Source organism: Crinia signifera, chromosome 5 (assembly GCF_055691185.1).
Source record: "Crinia signifera chromosome 5, ASM5569118v1, whole genome shotgun sequence".
Classification (NCBI taxonomy): domain Eukaryota; kingdom Metazoa; phylum Chordata; class Amphibia; order Anura; family Myobatrachidae; genus Crinia; species Crinia signifera.
In genome coordinates, this window is record NC_139221.1 from 101,794,755 (window position 1) to 101,809,687 (window position 14,933).

The 14,933-nt window shown below is 41.0% G+C and overlaps 1 protein-coding gene across 2 annotated transcripts in view; it reads right to left on the minus strand.

The window, feature by feature from the left end:
* The window catches only part of MBP (myelin basic protein), a 182,661-nt gene that overhangs the window by 33,999 nt on the left and 133,729 nt on the right, over positions 1-14,933 (minus strand). The gene's annotated exons all lie outside the window — the stretch shown is intronic.

Sequence of the window (14,933 nt, forward strand, 5' to 3'; positions counted from 1 at the left end):
GTGCAGCAGCATTAGACGGCCAATAATGTTATTGTGGGTCTGTATAATAATTATACAGCTGTGTGTCATGGACATGTGTGTTTATGTGATTTATTACATTATACTATTACTGCTCTGCCTCTCAGACAGAGAGGAATGTGGAATGAGATAGGGACCAGCAAACACGGCACAGAAGGAAAAACATATTGTTTTTAGTGTGACAAAAAGAGCTGAAGTTTGTACAGATCCCTGCTTCTCATAAGCGGAAGCACCGTCTGCTACAAAACATACCATTATGTGAGTCTGACAAAAGAGTAATCATTATAAACAAACAGAACATAATAACAAGTGGCCTTCACAGATGCTTATTTATTCATGCTATTTTCCAAACTTTGAGCAATGGGAACAATTTTCGTTATTTTATTATTGATAAGAAAGTTTCCAAACCACAGCTGGAGTTCTGCAATACAAGGGCTGCAAAGAAGTAATACAACGGACCAACATGAATTCAATGGAAGCATTATTTTGCTGGCATGTGTACAGCACAGCCCTAATTTAAATTTGGTTTGTCTTATTTAAAGGTGTGGTACTGATGCGGTTGTCAAGTCTGACCATGCTGCCTTTTTGTTAAAGTAAAAAAAGTTGCTTGCATACAGTATAGGGAGTAATTTAAGGGTGGAACAAATACAGGAGCCAGGTATAATAAGCTTGGAGAAGTAATAAGGTGGCTGGTACTTTTTACCTGTCAATCTGATCCCAACTGTCATTTTTTCCAAATCCATTCTTTAACTTGGCAGTTAGGAGCTGATTGGCTGGTGATAAAAGTACCAGTCATTTTATTACTTCACTGAGCTTAATACATCTGCCCCACAGTTCACTGATGCAACATACTTAGGGGTTTATTCATGAAGCAGTGAAAAGAGTGGAGAAGTTGCCCATGACAACCAATCAGCTTTGAAGGAACTTTTATTAAATGCATTTAATAGAAGTATACGTATCAGCCAATTGGTTGCCATCCTCTTTTCATTGCTTCATGAATAGATCCCTTAGGATTATAAAAAAAAAAAAAAAGAAAGAACTAGAACATTCTTTATCACCATTACAGAATGTGGTGACAATATTTAACACGTTTGCACCTGTCACAGAGGATAGGTGTGCCTCCCCAGGGGGCACAAATGCATCGGCAGAGATGAAGGTATTGCTTCATCTTTAGTAATGCAGTTGTGTCCCCTGGACAGATGTTCAGTATGACTGGGGTGGTACACCTGCCAAAGTGTAACGCAGGTGACCCAAAGGCGAGCTCAGGGAGGACAGAAACCACCTGTGTTGTGAAAGGCAATAACTGTAGTCCACCCTTGCATATTTGCAGCCTCATCGGAAAGCAATGCTACAGTTGGCTGGCTGTGCACTAACTGAACAAGTAAATAGCTTTAAAAAAAAAAATATAAATAGATTGCCTTCACTGCCCCCATAGTAAGCTATGGGGAAGACGTTTTAAATAGCAAAAAGGGTAACTGCAGAGAAAATAGGGATATCTCCTCTGTTTACCTGTAGTAATAATGCCTTTTTCTGGTCTGGTGCAGCACAGGAGATAGCAGCAACGGTCACTGTGTTAAATAGTTTTGTTAGTCACATGCATTGCTTCAGCCCACAGAACGGAAGTGCAGTTTGAGCAATTACAGATCTGGGAATCGCACTCCTGCACGCAAGTAGATTTATAACATTATTTCACTCCATTTAGCAAACAAGTTATGCTATGAGTGAATTTTATAAACAGTAAAGTAAAATTGAAGTGAGTGCTACTGTCATTTTAGTGCAGTATAAATACAGGTTGAGTATCCCGTATCCAAAATGCTCGGGACCAGGAGAATTTTGGATAGCGGATTATTCTGTATTTCGGAATATTTTAATATTTAAATGATGTATTTTGAAGTATCTTGCATGTATGCTGTATAAACACATAAAATACACACATATATATTTTATTACCACATAAAATACACACAAATATATTTTATTTGTTCAAAAAACAAGGTTTCAAAACATGAAACAAAATTTGTGTACTATCTCAGATATTGAATTTGAATGCCAAGCAATCATTTTCTTGCACATATATAGTGCCAGTTACATATCATGTCACCAGTAGTGCTGTTACAAATGTCCCCAGTGAGTTTTTAGCAAAAAAACATTTTTTTTTCACTTTCTGGAATGTATGGTTTTCGGAATAATTCGGATACGGGATACTCAACCTGTACTACAGTATATGTAATGGTGCCCATACAGTTATGCGATTGTATGCAATGCGACATCTTATTGCGATGTCCCATCGCATCTTATGGTGCCCTCTTCCAGCACCCAATGTCGCATGCCATCTGCAATGGCACGTCAGGTGCTGGAAGAAGGCGGGGTAGCGTAGCGCTGTGAAGTAGCGCTGGAGTGTGGCCGGGGTCAGCTGTGGCAGAATTTGAAAAAACAAAACTGGGCGGCCGCCCAGTGTTTAAACTTTTTATTCAAATTCTGTCGCCGCCAGTGACACCTGCCGCCTGCTAGCGCTCCTTCACAGTGCCATGCAACTTCGATTTATTGCACAGATGCGATCAAAATCAACGGATTGTGTGCAATATCACCCTCGTGTATGGGTAGCATTAGTGCCAGATGTAGCATCTCACCATATTAACTGGTATTAACAGTCACTTCAAGTTGTTCTAATATAAAGTGCTGCAAATAAGACACGCATTACCTTTGTTATCTCCTTCCTCGGTTGGCTACATTCCCATTTGGGTGCTGCGGCATAATACTTTGTTGTCTATAATGCTTAATATGTACTGTAATGTAGCTTTAATCCGTTAGTAAAATATCTGGTACTTGTTTCCTAGCACGGCGCCCATCGCATCGCATACCATAAGCCATACGATGGTATGCGATGCGATGTTACGCGATGGCAGCCAATGTTATACATTCGTATACCATCGTATTGTATGCCATATACCATGGTATACGATTTAAAATTGTATAAGCACCCTAATGGGTGTTTTCAATGTCAAATGGGCCCCCTATAAGATTATTAATTAAATAAGCACCGTAATGTTAAATGTTAAATGCACCCCCACGCCACCCCCACTATCAACGCCAACCGTAAGCGTGGCGAGTGCAGCGGTACGCGTCCTCCGACCTTTTCATACCCCCACCATCCATGTCGGCGTGGAGTTGATTTCAGATAGTGGCGAGCGCGAGCCCCACGAGGGGACACGGAATACATGTAAAGTAATACGCGTCCGCTCGCCCTGCTTCGGGCTCGTAGGCTCGCCACACTATATAAAATCAACTCCACGGCGACGTGGATAGTGGGGGGTATATAAAATGTCGGAGGACGCCTACCGCCGCCGCTCGCCACACTTCGGGTTGGCGTTGATAGTGGGGGTGGCGTGGGGGTGCATTTAACAATGTAAGCACCCACTAAGGTGCTTATACAATTAAAAATCATATAGGGGGCCATTTAACATTGAAAAAACCATTAGGGTGCTTATACAATTTAAAATCACAATACATCGCATCGCATGCGGGTATATGGCATGCGATGCGATACAATGCATAAGATGCCATACGACTGAATATCGTGGGCGCCGTGCTAATATCTATTACAGAAGTTTAACAATGTAATCTACTGTATACAGTATACACACACAAAGGGGTATTTTCAATGGTCTTTGGCAAGCTGAGAAGGTGAACAGTGCCGATAGCTCGCCGTCAAAGCTCGCAGGTCAGTATTCAACTGATCCCCTTCCCTCACCGTTTTCACCTCGCTGGGTTTTTCCAGTGAGGTGGAAACGGCGAGTGCGGCCGTGGAAACGGCGAGTGCCGCCGTCAAAACGGTGAGGCTCCCGTCTAAATGCAGCAGGCTCGCTACATTAGCGGTGAACCTTGCCGTTCGGAGTAATCCTCACCATCCTATGACGTCAAGTTGTCCCCCAGAACATTGAATAGGGCCTGTACGGGGGTTACACGGCGAGGATGGCTGGTTTTCGGCGATCCTCGCCGCACACACCCACTCGTCGGCCGCACTGAATACCACCCAAAATGCTTAATGACCAGTTAAATAAATCTTCATAAACAGCACATATTATGGATATTGGATAGTGTTCTATGGGTCCAAGCTTATAATGGATTGACAATGTCGTACAGCCTAAGGTTACTAGTACTTTACAAGTGATGTTACGGTTGTCCACACTGCGAAAAGGTCTACAACACACTTTGTTATCATAGGGCCTTCCTGGTCACAGCTCTATTCAAATAAGTAGCAGGTGAGCAGAGGCAAATAGCATGGGTATACACAGGATGTTGTATAACCAAGGTTTTGATCAAGGGCGTTAATAAAACTACAAATAACACTGTATGGAAATATATACAATTACGGGAAATATATAAAATGAGTATATTTTATTGTACAATATGTCAACTAAGATGTCATGTGCAGTAGCCTATGTTATATAAGGGTGAAGCCTACACTAGTAAATCATTTACAGTAGCAAGATTTGTATGAGGAAAAACAATGAGAAAAAATAATGGCCTACAGTATTACCAAAGGATTGTATGGGACCAAATACATACTGTGGTATAAAACATGCTCCAACTGGTTACAGATTATGGAGGTATTCAATCTGTTCTGATTATTTCCCGACAGGAGAAACTGCCGTTAATGACTGCATTGAAGGGTGTCAGATCTGACTTTTTTCAAAGCGGGATGTTTTGGCTGAACTGCCGCGGATTCACGGCCATTTCCCGACAATCCGTGGCAGTTTCAGTAGATTTGCAGACTTTCCAACACTCGACAATCTGTACATTGAATACCGGCTGTCGATGTACTGTCAAAGCAGAGGGAAAAACGGCTGGGTTCCAACTGTTGAGGCGTTCTGACAGTTGGAATCCCTTGTTGAATACCCCCTATGTGTTGATAGCAGTCAACTGCAGCACTAAAAATCTGCTTAACTTCGCATAGCAGGGAGGTCACGGATACAATTTCCACTATGATCCTGTGTGGAGTTTGTATATTCTCTCTGAGCACGTGTGGGTTTCTTCCAGTTTCCTCCCACAATCCAAAACTATACTGCTAGGTTAATTGGCTCTTAAAAAATGAACCCGTATGTATGTATTTATGCGTGTGTGTGTGACGTGTGCGTGTACATGTGTTTAGGGCCGATTAGAAGGGGCAATTGTTTCTTATCTAAAAATTAAATTCTAATCGAAATATGATCTAGGCAAATAATTGCAAGTCCGTATTTATGGACAGTAAAGCAAACAAACACTTACCTTGTTCCTTATGGCTTTTCCTTTAGCATAGTGAGCATGAAATACATACAATCAGTTTTAGTTTACAATTTGTCTGGAATGAAGGCATTAAGTATCAGCTCTGAATAATGCAGATGCCACTTACTAAAGGCTTGTTTCATTGTACAATTGGAGCTACTTGCAGGTACATTATGTGTATCAGTATACATAGTGATTTATGGTAACCCAAATTAATCCATGTGTACCTAACACATATTATTAAAAAATATATATAAAGAAATTATGGTACTCTTTACCTAGCACGGCGCCCAAGATGTCCATCGCGGTCATCGGGGGTAAAAAATCGCGGGCATCGCATGCACTAAAAAAACGGGTGTGACGCGATGCCCGCGATTTCCCATAGGGATCAATGTTAAAAGTGTGATTGGATGCGATTTTACTGTTCAATGCCTCAATGCCCGCGATTTTTCCATAGGAAACAATGTTAAATGGGCCACAGAGCCCTAATAGTCCCCCTGAAGTCTGAAATGGCCCCCACAATTGTTAACGCCACCCCACGATCAACGTGAACCCGAAGCGTGGCGAGCGCAGCGAGCCCGCGAGGGGCGGCGGTACGCGTCCTCCGACCTTTTCATACCCCCACTATCCACGTCGGCGTGGAGTTGAGAATAGAATAGTGTGGCGAGCGCAGCGAGCCCCGCGAGGGGACGCGGATACCTGTGAAGCCCGCGAAGGGACGCGTTTACCTGTGAAGGTATCCGCTTGCGCTCGCCACGCTTCGGGCTCGGTGGCTCGCCACACTATTCTATTCTCAACTCCACGCCGACGTGGATAGTGGTGGTATGAAAAGGTCGGAGGACGCGTACCGCCGCCCCTCGCGGGATCGCGGCGCTCGCCACGCTTCGGGTTCACGTTGATCATGGGGTGGCGTTAACAATTGTGGGGGCCATTTCACACTTCAGGGGGACTATTTGGGCTCTGTGGCCCATTTAACATTGTTTTCTATGGAAAAATCGCGGGCATTGAACAGTAAAATCGCGTCCAATCACACTTTTAACATTGATCTCTATGGGAAATCGCGGGCATCGCGTCGCACCCGTTTTTTAGTGCATTTGATGGCCGCGATGCCCGCGATGGGCGCCGTGCTAGGTAAAGAGTACCGAAATTATTTAGCACTATGGGCCAGATGTACTAAGCTTGAAAAGTAATAAAATGGAGTGTGATAAACCACCAGCCAATCAGCTCCTAACTGCCATGTCACAGACTTTGAAAAATGACAGGAAGGAGCTAATTGGTGGTTTATCACTGTCCATTTTATCACTTTTCAAGCTTAGTACATCTCGCCTTAAGACACAAACACTTGTGTGTTACTTTCCCCCCCTGTGCGCTAATATTTTCTATTTTTAAAAGCTCAAAAATGTAAAATTGGATAAATACCAGCCAATCTCTTCTGTCATATGTTTTACAGACTGGGGCAAATTTATTAAGCCTGGTGGAGTAATACAGTGGCCAGGAAGCAGATCTGAACTGGCAAGTTACAAACTAGGCTTGGAAAATGACAGTTGGGAGCTGCTTGGCTGGTGGGTTATCGCCAGCCATTTTATAACTTCACCAGGCTTAATAAAGCTTCCCCAGTGTTTGAAAAATGACAGATTGGGGCTGATTGGTTGGTACTTTATCTCTCACAATTTTATTTCTATTGAAGCTAGACACCTAATGGTTCTCACATATTTTAAGTGAGCAAACTTAACCCAAAAAACTCTATTAAGCACAGTGGAGTGAAACACATTTCTGTCTATACTTGTAATCTGCTTAAGTTCAGTGACAGATGGACACACTGTGCCTGTCACAATGCAGTTCACAATGATCTTGACAAGACCTACCTGTCATGGTATCGTCCAATTCGTACACACATGCCGATGCCCACCAAGACGGATTGCCAACGTCAACTATGCTGCATTCCGCAGCATGGGCCCTTGTTTGAGATGTCCTCAGTCATATACAGACAAGGCGGATGTCGCTGACAGTGCATGAGAGAGTGCATCACTAGTGACATACGCCCTTATTCAGATCTGGTCGCAGTACAAATTTGTTCTCAAAATGGGCAAAACCATGTGCACTGCAGGTGGGGCAGATGTAACATGTATAGAGAGAGTTAGATTTGGGGGAGTTATTTTGTTTCTGTGCAGAGTAAATACTGGCTGCATTATTTTTACACTGCAATTTAGATCTCAGTTTCAAACACACCCCACCCAAATCTAACCCTCTCTGTTACATCTGCCCCACCTGCAGTGCACATGGTTTTGCCCATTTTGAGTACAAATTTGTACTGCTATTAGATCTGAATAAGGGCCTATGTACACACTAGACTATTTGACATTGTAAACCATCATAATAAGCTAAATCACCTATTGTAGTTCTTACCCAGCTTTAGACATTTTTGAAAGTGTCAATTTTGGCACAACTGCTACTTTTGGACACAGGGCCTTATTCTAGTTCACTCTTTCTGACAAAATCCTTCTTAGATGGACAAAACCATGTGCACTGCAGGTGGGGCAGGTGTAACTTGTGCAGAGAGAATTAGATTTGGGTGGGGTTTTACTTCAAAGTGAGCTCTATATTGCAGTGGAAAAATAAAGTAGCCAGTATTTACCCTGCACAGAAATAAATTAACTCACCCAAATCTAGTTCTCTCTGCATATTTTACATCTGCCCCCCTGCAGTGCACATGGTTTTGTCCATCTAAGAAGGATTTTGTCAGAAAGAGTGAACTAGAATAAGTCCCACAGTACTCCACTATATACCCCGGATATAGTCATTAAGACTCCATGGAGGCTAAATACTTTAGGTCAGGCATGTCCAACGTTGGCCCTCCAGATGTTTTGAAACTACACATCCCAGCATGTTTTAGCATTCTCTAATAGAAAAACTGTGGCAAAGCATGCTGGGATATGTAGTTTCATAACATCTGGAGGGCCAACGTTGGACATGCCTGCTTTAGGTGATCCATTATCAAGAGAAGTGCCTAGCCCTAAGGGGTCTTTTTAAAGTACTTTATTTCAAATTGTATGTGTGGTGCTAGATGATTTTTATATTGCCTTTTCTTTTGAGCTATACAGAAGATATTGGAAGCATGATGATTTGCTGATAGATCCTGGATAAATAGAAGATCCCTGAAAAATTATGGTTTTCAGATACAAATTATTCTAATATTTTGATCAGGTGAACCCATGTTACAAACAGTTTTTTGTTTTCTGCACACAGATTTGTACATTTTTGGAAATGAAGGACAAGATTTGACACAAGGGATACATTTACTAAGGTGGGAATTGTATTAAAATTGGAATCTGGTTGCTATGGACCTATAACAGGGGTGGGCAACCAATCAGAGGCGATAAGCCCAAATATATTTTATGGTAACATAGAGCTGATACAATGCAAAATGGGTGTGGCTTAGCTCCCACTAGGCTATATAGTCAAAATCTAAGTAAAGTTACTCCAGAGAGTCTGATTCATGTCTGTAGGCAAGCAACTGGTGAAATCTATGTTGCACTGCAGGTGAGGCAGACAGAACAGGAGACCCAATTGCCGTACCAAAGTCCAGTGTGCATGTCTCTGCAAAAATGTTGCTGCGATTTTCCTACCGAGCATGTGCAAAATGCTGGAAAAAAAGTAAATCATGCCATTTCCAAAAGGCATGTGCACTGAACTCTGAGCACTAGTCACTATGATACCCTAACATTGTACCAGAGTCCAGTGCACTGCTGGCTATCAAGGAGAGTTCCAGTTGGAGGCTGCACACGAACCTCCTTCTCTATTAAGGTGCCCATGGCTGGGTGAGTTATTTCCCACATGATATCTGCTTATCAATGTACACCTGACATAATGGTCACAGCCAAAATAGTGACTTGCTCAGTGCTGTGGCTATGAACATGGGACTCCGTTGAGGTAAGTATTCAATACGTGGGTGCAGAGTATGCGTTGTGGACCGCCCTGGACCCTGGGGCCCCGTGAGCATTGGCACACATTATAGAGCGGCCAGTGCACCTATACACTTACATCTAGCCATAAACAAGAAATGGAATTTGTCTCACGGAATTTGGGATAAATTAGTAAAATTATAATAGGGATAACTGAAATAAAGAGGCAATTAGTACATACATTTTACCAATGAAGTTTTATTAGCATATAACATTCAAAGCCAAGTATTAACACAATCATGTTAAATCATACAATACAATACTAAATATAATATACATACAGGGTATCTGATACATGGCAGTTAGATATTACAGGTAATACAATGTAATTATTTATAGAGGTATAATAATATTTGATATTAGCAGTAAGGAGGTGTTAAAATAAGGATAAAATATAAAGCATAGCTACTCGCACATACATTTCAGTTGTACAATGTGTCGATCATACATTTATCTTTGCTACCTGATTTGTAAAACACCAATTCCCTAGAATATGTACTGTACCATCAAAGTAATATATAAAGAACAACACGGGGAAAAAAACGAAGTGAAAAGTTTAGTAGCGGAAAAGCAAAAAGTTCCACCCTACAGTACATCCGCCACCGATGTGAAGGGAGTCCAGCTGACACTACTCCATTCTGCACATAACTTATGGGGCGGAACCTTTTTATTTGTCTGGCAGTACCAGGCTGGGAGGTGTACGTATGTACTAATGTACTAAGACAGAATATCTAGCCATGGGTAATTACTAACAGTGTGCCTGCTATAGATAACATTGCACATACGGCAAGCAGACCTAATAATGCCTATCTTGTTGTCAGGATATGGACTAATATATACGACTAGTGACTGAGAAAAGCCCTGCCTGTAATATGATTGTAATGTATAGGAGGGGACATGTAGTGAGACATGGAGACTGATAAAGTGGAGAAGTTTCCCAAAGCAAGCAACCAGCATCCATTTCCATAGTCCTAGATAAATGACAGAAGAACATTGGATGCATTGGGCAGCTTCTCCACAAGGCTTGATACATCTCACCCAAGGTGTTTATCCTACCCTTATATAACTATTGGTTTTTATTTTACAAACCTTTGCTTCTATTATTAAAAACCCTTCAGTTCTCCCCAATGATCAACAGACACTGGGTTATTTAGACCGGATTGCTGGGCTGCTAATTTGCAGAGCCTTGCAATCAGATGGCCGCTGCCGCTCAGCCAGAGTGAAATCCTGCCCTGCGCAAGGCTGTGACTGGGTAGCAAAAACATAGCAGATCGGGGATTAGCTGCAAATCCATTTGCAACTCACTATCTAATGATTTTCCACTGTGTGAAGTCTGTGCGTAACCCAGAACCTACTTGGCCAGTGTCACAGAAACAAGCTGATCACACACCCTCCCTGAAAACGCTTGGCCACGCCTGCGTCTTTCCTGACACTCCCAGTAAACGCCCGGGTGACACCCACAAATGCCAGCTTCTTGTTCATCAACTTGAGAATGGAATGCGATCAAAAAAGATGCGCAATGTTATCTCTGGATGGCCTCGCGCACGCGCAGTAGTTCGATAATTGTCCGCTCTGCAAATTCGTCTGAATAATCCCCACTGCGTCAACACCTGTGCAGAGTTTAAGACCCCATGTATTGAAGACATAAACCTTATATATCAGTTACATCAGGGATCACTGTTATTCTCTCTTACAATTTTTGAAGCATCCTGTCTATGTAGTCTAGAATAGCAACAAAACAGACTGCAGTGCTCAGAGAGCTATAAAAGGCTACGGATGGACTTAGGGTATTATCCCAAACAGGCACTTGTGAAAAATGAATTGTACCAGTATTCCTTAGTTAATTTAGTTACATGTCCTGAGATCACACACATGAAGTGGTTTATATAGGATCGGAATTAAACTTCCTGAGATAACACCAAGTCAGTGTCTGCTGTTCTCAGTTTCCTTTCATGTGCTAATGTAGCCTCAGGTGCATTAACGGGAAATATTATATTGTACATTGTAAGTATTGTCTGTACCATATGAATGTGCCTGTACACTTCATCTAAGTCTACAGTTTGTATGTTAACATCATAATTTGGCAACAATTACGTTCTCACTTTTTAAATAGAACAGCATAAAAAGGTTAATACAAGCAGCAGATGCAGGAGTAATATTACACTTGTACCTGAAGATCGCGTTATCAGACACTCATCGTTCTAAAGAATCACATCTTACCAGCGGTCAGCACAGTAAGATTGACCACAAGCATAAACAGAAGCTGGGTACACACTGGAATCATGGGTATTTGTTCGGACATCGGAACGAATCCCCATCAGCGGGGATATCCGGAACACACTGGTACAATGTTAATGAAGGACGGAATGATTACTGTTCCACCCTTCATTAGCATGCATTAAGTCACTAGAGATATTGCTAGCTTTGGTGTGCAGCACCTGACTGAGGGAACGTGCATATTGCCGGTACACACTGAGTGATGTATGGATATGCAAAGGGCATATTGCTCAGTGTGTGCCCAGCTTTAGACTTACAGAAGCAGCTTGTGTGGAACAGGTCCACAATAATGTTTGTCATGTTCTGAGAAAACAACTATTAATAATGACATTGCATAACTGCAGATCTTTCCTCGTGTAAATTACTGGCGGTTAAAAATGCAAAGATGTAAAAATAGAAGAAAGGAACTTCTTGTGATCTGTGCGGAATAAAGCATATGTCACTGCACTCGGGAACATTTACATCATTTACAGAAAGAGAACACTTGTTACCTCACCTAAGTATGCTCATATAAGGTCAGAGATTAGCAATAAACATTTCACATACATGAGCATATCTACAAAATAGAGATTGTACTACAAAATGGTATCTGAATTTACAATACACCAGCTCACTAATTCCAGTATTCATAGTTATAAGAAAGAGAAATGTTTAATATAAAATGGCTGATTCAACTACAATAGCTGAAGAAATTTGACAAATAAGAAACATGAGGTGTATGAGAGAGAGAGAGGCAGCTTGCAGATGTATGTACCCGTATACAAGTTCCAAACACTACTTCTCTTACATGGAGCTGGTTTATCCTATTTGAAAAGTGAATGGCAGTGTAAAGCAACATATCCTATTTAAAAACATATAATGTGTGTGTGTTTATATATAAATACACATACATACATATACACACACAAACACTGTAATTACATTTTGTTGTATAAAACAACATTGTGGCAAAAACTGGTGCACTTTTCTAATTATTACCACTGACTTAGGACACACATTTTATTAATCTTCTCACAACCATAGCTGGAGTGTTGGGAGAAAAAACTACCACATGGGGCAGCCTTATGTACAGTACTTTAGACAGGACAAATTATTCCACCAATCACCGTGTGCAATCTATGGACAGTGACTTGTGAGTGGTTGTCCCCCTCCCCCACGTTTCACCAGGGGACATGAGTGGAGCCCTTCTAAAAAAGCAACTTAGGACCCCCCAGGGTTATGGAGACTGTTTACTCTAGAGTGCAGCTGTACCGTCTGAATTCTAAATACATCTATATAGTGATAAAGTAAAAATGCGGTACTTATATGTTAGTTTGGCGCCCACTATTGTTACTACGCTCATACCCCCACTATCCATGTCGGCATGGAGTTGACTTTATATAGTGTGGCGAGCGCAGCGAGCCACCGTGCCCGAAGCGTGGCTAGCGCAGCGAGCCCCGCGGAAAACTAAGCAAATAGCTTAGTGGGCGCCCAACTAACATATCAGTACCAAAATCGGACATATAGGAAAGTACTAATGCACAGGGAAGCTAATGAAAAAATTATTCGGGAACCTCACTCCTATTTAGCTGTGATCTTGGTTGAGAGCATTTTATTACATGGGTTTCGGCTCATAACCACTATGCAAGTGTATCAAGTATTGTTCTACAGCAGACGTCGCCAGGTTTTGGTGTTCCAAAAAACCACTAGTGTGTACGAAGACTTAAGGTGCATGCACATGGTGAGATTTTGGCTATGGTCGATTTTGACTATGTGATTTCTTATGCACCACCCAGAGCCCAGAGCCATAACATATTGACTATATTTTCTTGAGATTTTGACTATGCTATAACACTAGACTGTATACATTATAGTCAAACTTGGCTTGCCTGCACGGTCTTTTTTTTCTAGTGATGCCGATCTCACAAGGGTGAGCATCAGTATCACAGGCTGTATACGATTTGTGCTAATTTTTCTTCCGATTTTAACTATATAGTCAATATCGGAAGCTCAAATCACATTGTGTAGGTACCTAGTGTTCATTCTAGCACCCGCCAACTTTGAAAACCCATGCAGTTTATCTTCTGAAACATTTGTCTATAGTCCCCCTCCCCCACCCCCCACACACACATACACGGCCTTTGTCGAGTCTGACACTACTAAGGATGTCATTATTTTCTATACAAAAAATATCAAATGGTTATTTCAAGGGATACGTTATATTCTACAGAGACAAAGAAAAGCTGCCATTCAGGAAACTGACACGACTGGTAATGGCAATCATTCTTGATTCAAGGCTCTAGTTTAAACCTCAGGAAACAGTTATTGATTTTCTTATTAAGTAGGCATGGGAATATGATTATAAATTTCCTGAAAATGGAGGCCATGTATTCAGAACAAGACTGTACACTTGCAGCATAAAATGATGTGTGATTAATTAGCAGAACACATCGTGAAACAATTCTTTCATAATTAATCTAGAGTGGCATGGAACTATCAAGGAATGCAGAGATCCATTTAATGAGCTTTAAATATTTTGTCATTACATAAAAAAACACCATTTAAAATACATATCATGTCATGCCTACAGGGCATACTTTGATTATGCATTTGAATGAGGCTAATGATACCATAAAGCTGGTTTATGCATTCAAAAAGTAAATTTGCAGTTCTATGAAGTATTAGTTGTTGATCACCAGAATCCTAATCCTATGCAGAATCTTTGTCATGCTGACAAATAGCAGGCAACGTAGAATTTGGTAGCAAGTCTGTCTTTTTCTACTAAGATTGGTGTCAACATAAGTGCTGTATTCAGCATTAGAAAGGCCTAGATATAACTTGTATACATTGGAAAGTATAATTCTAGATTCCAGTTGCATTATTTTTTGAAAATGCGGTTTTCTTAGAGCCAATCAAAATATCATCAATAAAAAAAAGACTATTCTTGCTAGTTGCATTCTGAGGACAGCAAATGCTTTGCTACTTTATAACGTCTCTCCAGAGTGATGGATAAACCACACATTATTCTACTTCTGTGAAATGTTACCATAGATTGAACTTTTAGGTTTACAATATTGAAAGGGATTAAAAGTGTTTAAATAGTAATTATTTTAAAAAAATGACAGTTATAACAAAATTATAATAAACAGCAAAGTACTAATAAAATGTTTACAAAAATAAAACAAATCAAATAACATTTGACAGTCTAAAATGGCACTGATAAAGCAGATCTTTCTCACATACAGTATACTTTAGTTATATACCCTTTCTATGAGGGAAAGCCAAGGAATACTCTGGTAATAAACAGGCTTAATGAGAAAATACTGTCATTGCTAGTAATCAAAGTTGGCGCTGTCAGATTTCTATGGTTTAGGTCAGTACACATTCATTGTATTATTATTGCAATTTGTGAGGGATGTAATAGGAAATAAG